Source organism: Priapulus caudatus, unplaced genomic scaffold (assembly GCF_000485595.1).
Source record: "Priapulus caudatus unplaced genomic scaffold, Priapulus_caudatus-5.0.1 Scaffold2922, whole genome shotgun sequence".
In the NCBI taxonomy this organism is placed as follows: domain Eukaryota; kingdom Metazoa; phylum Priapulida; class Priapulimorpha; order Priapulimorphida; family Priapulidae; genus Priapulus; species Priapulus caudatus.
Genome location: NW_014579983.1, coordinates 7,334 through 12,081, shown reverse-complemented (window position 1 = coordinate 12,081; position 4,748 = coordinate 7,334). Strand labels below are relative to the sequence as shown.

At 45.1% G+C, this 4,748-nt stretch overlaps 2 long non-coding RNA genes across 2 annotated transcripts in view; one reads left to right on the top strand and one right to left on the bottom strand.

Annotated features, from left to right (window-relative positions):
- Window positions 1-4,748, bottom strand: part of LOC106819171 — an 8,748-nt gene that overhangs the window by 2,007 nt on the left and 1,993 nt on the right. The gene's annotated exons all lie outside the window — the stretch shown is intronic.
- On the top strand, window positions 1,133-4,499 carry LOC106819170. The gene is made up of 2 exons (XR_001395363.1): window positions 1,133-1,301; window positions 4,409-4,499. It is a non-coding gene; the product is annotated as an uncharacterized LOC106819170 (long non-coding RNA).

Below are 4,748 nucleotides of genomic sequence, written 5' to 3'. Positions count from 1 at the left end.
TGGAACGCTGGTTCTTAACCAGCCACGAACGAGCTGTTATCACAACAGCAATGAAGGAGATGTGTGGCCTGCAAGATTCTGATCGAGTGGGAACACACAATGAGGCAGCCCCAAACAGAGGGAAGAGAGATGAGGGAGATGTCAACAAGCTGTTGTCCACTATCACATCAGGCCTCATGACAGACACATTCTCTCTTGATGAAGTGGACAATGACAGTGATGACCCTTTACCCTTTATCAACATTTCCACAGGAGTGGTAATGCGACAATATGTTACAAGACGCCTACTGAGCTGCTATGAGTTAGGCACAGCACAGATGACAACATTTGAAAAGAAAAGGCTCAACACCAATGAGGTGCTTTTTTGGAATGCCTTACCCAATCTCAAGATCAAGACCTTCACCACATTGGCAAAGAAGAAGAAAATCAAGACAGCTGACGACAAAACAATCACTGTTGCTGCTGATCGTGACTTATTTGGCCGTCTTGTGATTTCTGCAAAGTCTAGGGACATCAACCTGAAAGAGGTCCTGAGCTATGAACTTTCGACTGTGCCCTATTCCCTTGTACACTCGGATGGCAATCTCAGGAAAACCACAAAGAGTGTGCTTCTCTCGGAGATGGAGACCAGGATGGATGTTCAGGAAAAACTTCCAGCACCGATGCAAGGGATGACAACTGCCCATCTGATTTATGGTATGGCTTCTGTACAGATGTTAAAATCTGGTGGTGTGTCAACCTTTGGAGAGCTCGCGTCCAAGCACTACAGTCTCATCACTGCACCATTTTCTCAGAAGGGATGCATGCGATTTGATGGGATCATAGACCAGTACAGGAGCATGTCAACCAAATCTGGAGAGCGTGCCAAACGGAGAGCATCCACTGCCCTAGAGATCAAAATCCAGAGCCCAGCAACACCAATTCCCAAGCAGTGGCCGAAATACATTGCCAATCCACAAAACAAGACCAATCTGTGTGCCTTCCTGTCGGAAACGTGGTGTCACATGGCACAAGAGAAGCTGCAACTCGGCCAGCAAATTGTCCTTGCTGGTGGTTTCAGAGATGGTCAACCCTTTGATAACTAGAACTGCTTTCGAGAGGTGCTAGCTCCTCACAGTGTCTTCAGACCACGAGGAAGCAGACACTAGGCTACTGCTGCATGCGAAACATGCATCGCATGACCACAAAAGGATCATCATCCAATCCCCAGACACAGATGTAGCTGTACTGTGTGCCACTCACTTCAACAGTCTCGCCTGCCAACAACTATGGTTCCGCACTGGGGTTAAGGACAAGCTGAGGTACATCCCCATGCACAATTTGGCTGCCGAGTTGGGTCCACAGCTCTGTGATGCATTGCCAGCATTCCATGCACTGACCGGATGCGACTCTAACAGTTCACTGTGTGGAATCGGCAAGAAGAAAGCCCTCAACACAATATGTGCTAGTAAGCTGCACCAGGAGAGTGTGTCTCCGCTGGGCAAAGACACCACAATGAGTGAAGACACTATCTCTGGGTGTGAAGCGTTTGTGTGCAGTGTATACACAAAGACCACAAAAGCTGGCAGCAAATCCGAAGATACTGGGTTTTCTGTCAGAGAGGCCAGAAGAATGAGGTGTTGCCGCCAACTTCAGACAGCCTCCTTCAACACCTAAAGCGTTCAAACTACCAAACTGTTGTATGGAGGAGGGCACTGGATGCCAGACAGGACTTGCCAACACCCGAGCAACATGGCTGGAGCATTTCAGATGGTGCTCTGCAACCTGTGCTGATGACAAAGGAGCCAGCACCACGTGGACTGGTAGAGCTTACGGCATGTCGCTGTAAGAAGTCAGCCTGTCGTCGAGCAGATTGCTCCTGTAGGACAAATGGACTTGCATGCGCTGAAGCCTGTGGTTGCATGGCCGATGAAAGCTGCCAGAACCCAAACATTATGCTACAAACCCCAGTAGATGGTCAAAATGTGGATGACGAGGACGATGAAGATGATTATATTTAAAGGCCGCACATAAGTTGACAGTGACAGTTCATACTGTAACCAGTTAGTGTTGACTATGATATATGACAATGACTATAATATTGAAAGTGTATTCTTAAATTATAAACACATTACAGATTAAACAGACTCAAGCAAGAGGTGATGCACATATAATAAGTGTGTCAAATACTTCAGTGCTGAGAACTATAACATTTCATATAGCTGACGTAAAATTGTCACTATTTCATTCACTATTTCATTTGCTGCCATGGGTTAGCCCTTCAAGATGAATAGTTTATATTTACTGAACTCTTTATATGGTCAACATTTTATTAATATTTGGCAATCGTTACTGCAGTTTAAGGAAAAAATGCCCGTCACGTGACCTTTTGACCTGTAGTGACCTGTAGTGACCTGTAGTGACCTCTTAAGTAACCTCTTAAGTAGGTTAACATTTTTTTATTGTAGCAATTTCTAAGACGGACCCATTGGTACCAAAATCATTAAAATTGGTTGATAATTAGCAAAGATATGAGTTGTTATGCTATTTATACCCCACATTTTTTAACGGTGTCGCGTCACCCACCCTTGTCTATAAAATGGCTTCTAGCACAAAACTGATACCACAATTTGAGACTACATACTACCTGGGGGTGTTCTAGGGGTCTATTCGACCATCCTGTCAAATCAAACCTTAGATGTAGTGACTGTTGAACGAAACGAAAATATCAAGGTTCGTGCTCCTGGACTATGGTAATTAGAAGAAGTTTCAAATTTGTTTCCTTCTCACACTGTACGCCAGCATGCGGCTGCGTTTGATTACGGAATGCACGTGTGAAAGCATTAATACCACGTCATGGCGTACGCGTGACAAATCTGCACTAAAACAATGATAAATATCCGTGCACATACTTATAAAAGGGTTTAATTTCATGGATACGAGGCATTCCAAATATGAATATTTATTGAGGAAAAAATATGCTTGTAATTTTTTTCGTGGAAAATCGAACATGCTCTCAGAACGATTGCAAAGCGGACACGATTTAATAAGAGCAAACTTACTGTTTCTCTATCGTATTTCAGGCACTTGTAGCGGTAGCTGGCGACTCCTGGCGACTCTGATCATTGTCCTGACACCTGAGAAAACAATACACCTGACGTGACAGTCTATCGTGTGAGACTGATGAACTAAAATTATACATATATATACTAACTAATGTTGGTAGTGAGATGTTACGAAATACAGGCAATTTAATGAGCACAGATTCCGGGAAAATTTCAATTTGTTTTCTTTAAATTTCTAAAATTTTGGGTGCGTATAAGGCAACAGAACGTCTTATAAGCCGCGAAGTTACGAAGTTACGTGCACTCTGATCTAATATATATATATATATATATATATATATATAAGCACGACACGACACACACACATATANCATGCTGTCAGCAGGTCTAGTCAGCCGTTTGCTCAGGTGTGGACTGATATGGCCTTGGAGCAATCCATCAACCTAGACTCAAAGACCAAGGGTGGCATCATCGGCATCAGTCAGAAACCCGGAGCATTGGAACGCTAGTTCTTACCCAGCCACGAACGAGCTGTTATCACAACAGCAATAAAGAAGATGTGTGGCCTGCAAGATTCTGATCGAGTGGGAACACACAAGGAGGCAGCCCCAAACAGGCGGAAGGGAGATGAGGGAGATGTCAACAAGCTGTTGCCTACCATCACATCAGGCCTCATGACAGACCCATTCTCTCTTGATGAAGTGGACAATGACAGTGATGACCCCTTACCCATTATCAACATTGCCACAAGAGTGGTAATGCCACAAGATGTTACAAAACGCCTACTGAACTGCTTTGAGTTAGGCACAGCACAGATGACAGCATTTGTATTGAGGAAAGGCTCAACACCAATGGGGTGCTCTTTTGGAATGCCTTACCCAATCTCAAGATCAAGACCTTCACCACATTGGCAAAGAAGAGGAAAATCAAGACAGCTGACGACAAAACAATTACTGTTGCTGCTGGTCGTGACTTATTTGGCCGTCTTGTGATTTCTGCAAAGTCTAGGAACATCAACCTGAAAAAGGTCCTGATCTATGAACTCTCGACAGTGCCCTATTCCCTCGTACACTCGGATGGCAATCTCAGAAAAACCACAAAAAGTGTGCTTCTCTCGGAGATAGAGACCAGGGTGGATGTTCAGGAAAAACTTCCAGCACCGATGCAAGGGATGACAACTGCACATCTGATTGATGGTATGGCTTCTGTGCAGATGTTAAAGTCTGGTGGTGTGTCAACCTTTGGACAGCTCGCGTCCAAGCACTACAGTCTCATCACTGCACCATTTTCTCAGAAGGGATGCATGCGAGTTGATGTGATCATGGACAGCCATGGTTCCGCGCTGGGGTTAAGGACAGGCTGAGGTACATCCCCATGCACAATTTGGCTGCCGAGTTGGGTCCACAGCTCTGTGATGCATTGCCAGCATTCCATGCACTGACCGGATGCGACACTAACAGTTCACTGTGTGGAATCGGCAAGAAGAAAGCCTTCAACACAATATGTGCTAGTGAGCTGCACCAGGAGAGTGTGTCTCAGCTGGGCAAAGACACCACAATGAGTGAAGACACTATCTCTGGGTGTGAAGCGTTTGTGTGCAGTGTATACACAAAGACCACAAAAGCTGGCAGCAAAGCCGATGATGTGAGGTACTGGCTTTTCTGTCAGAGAGGCGTTGCCGCCGACTTAAGACAGCCTCCTTCA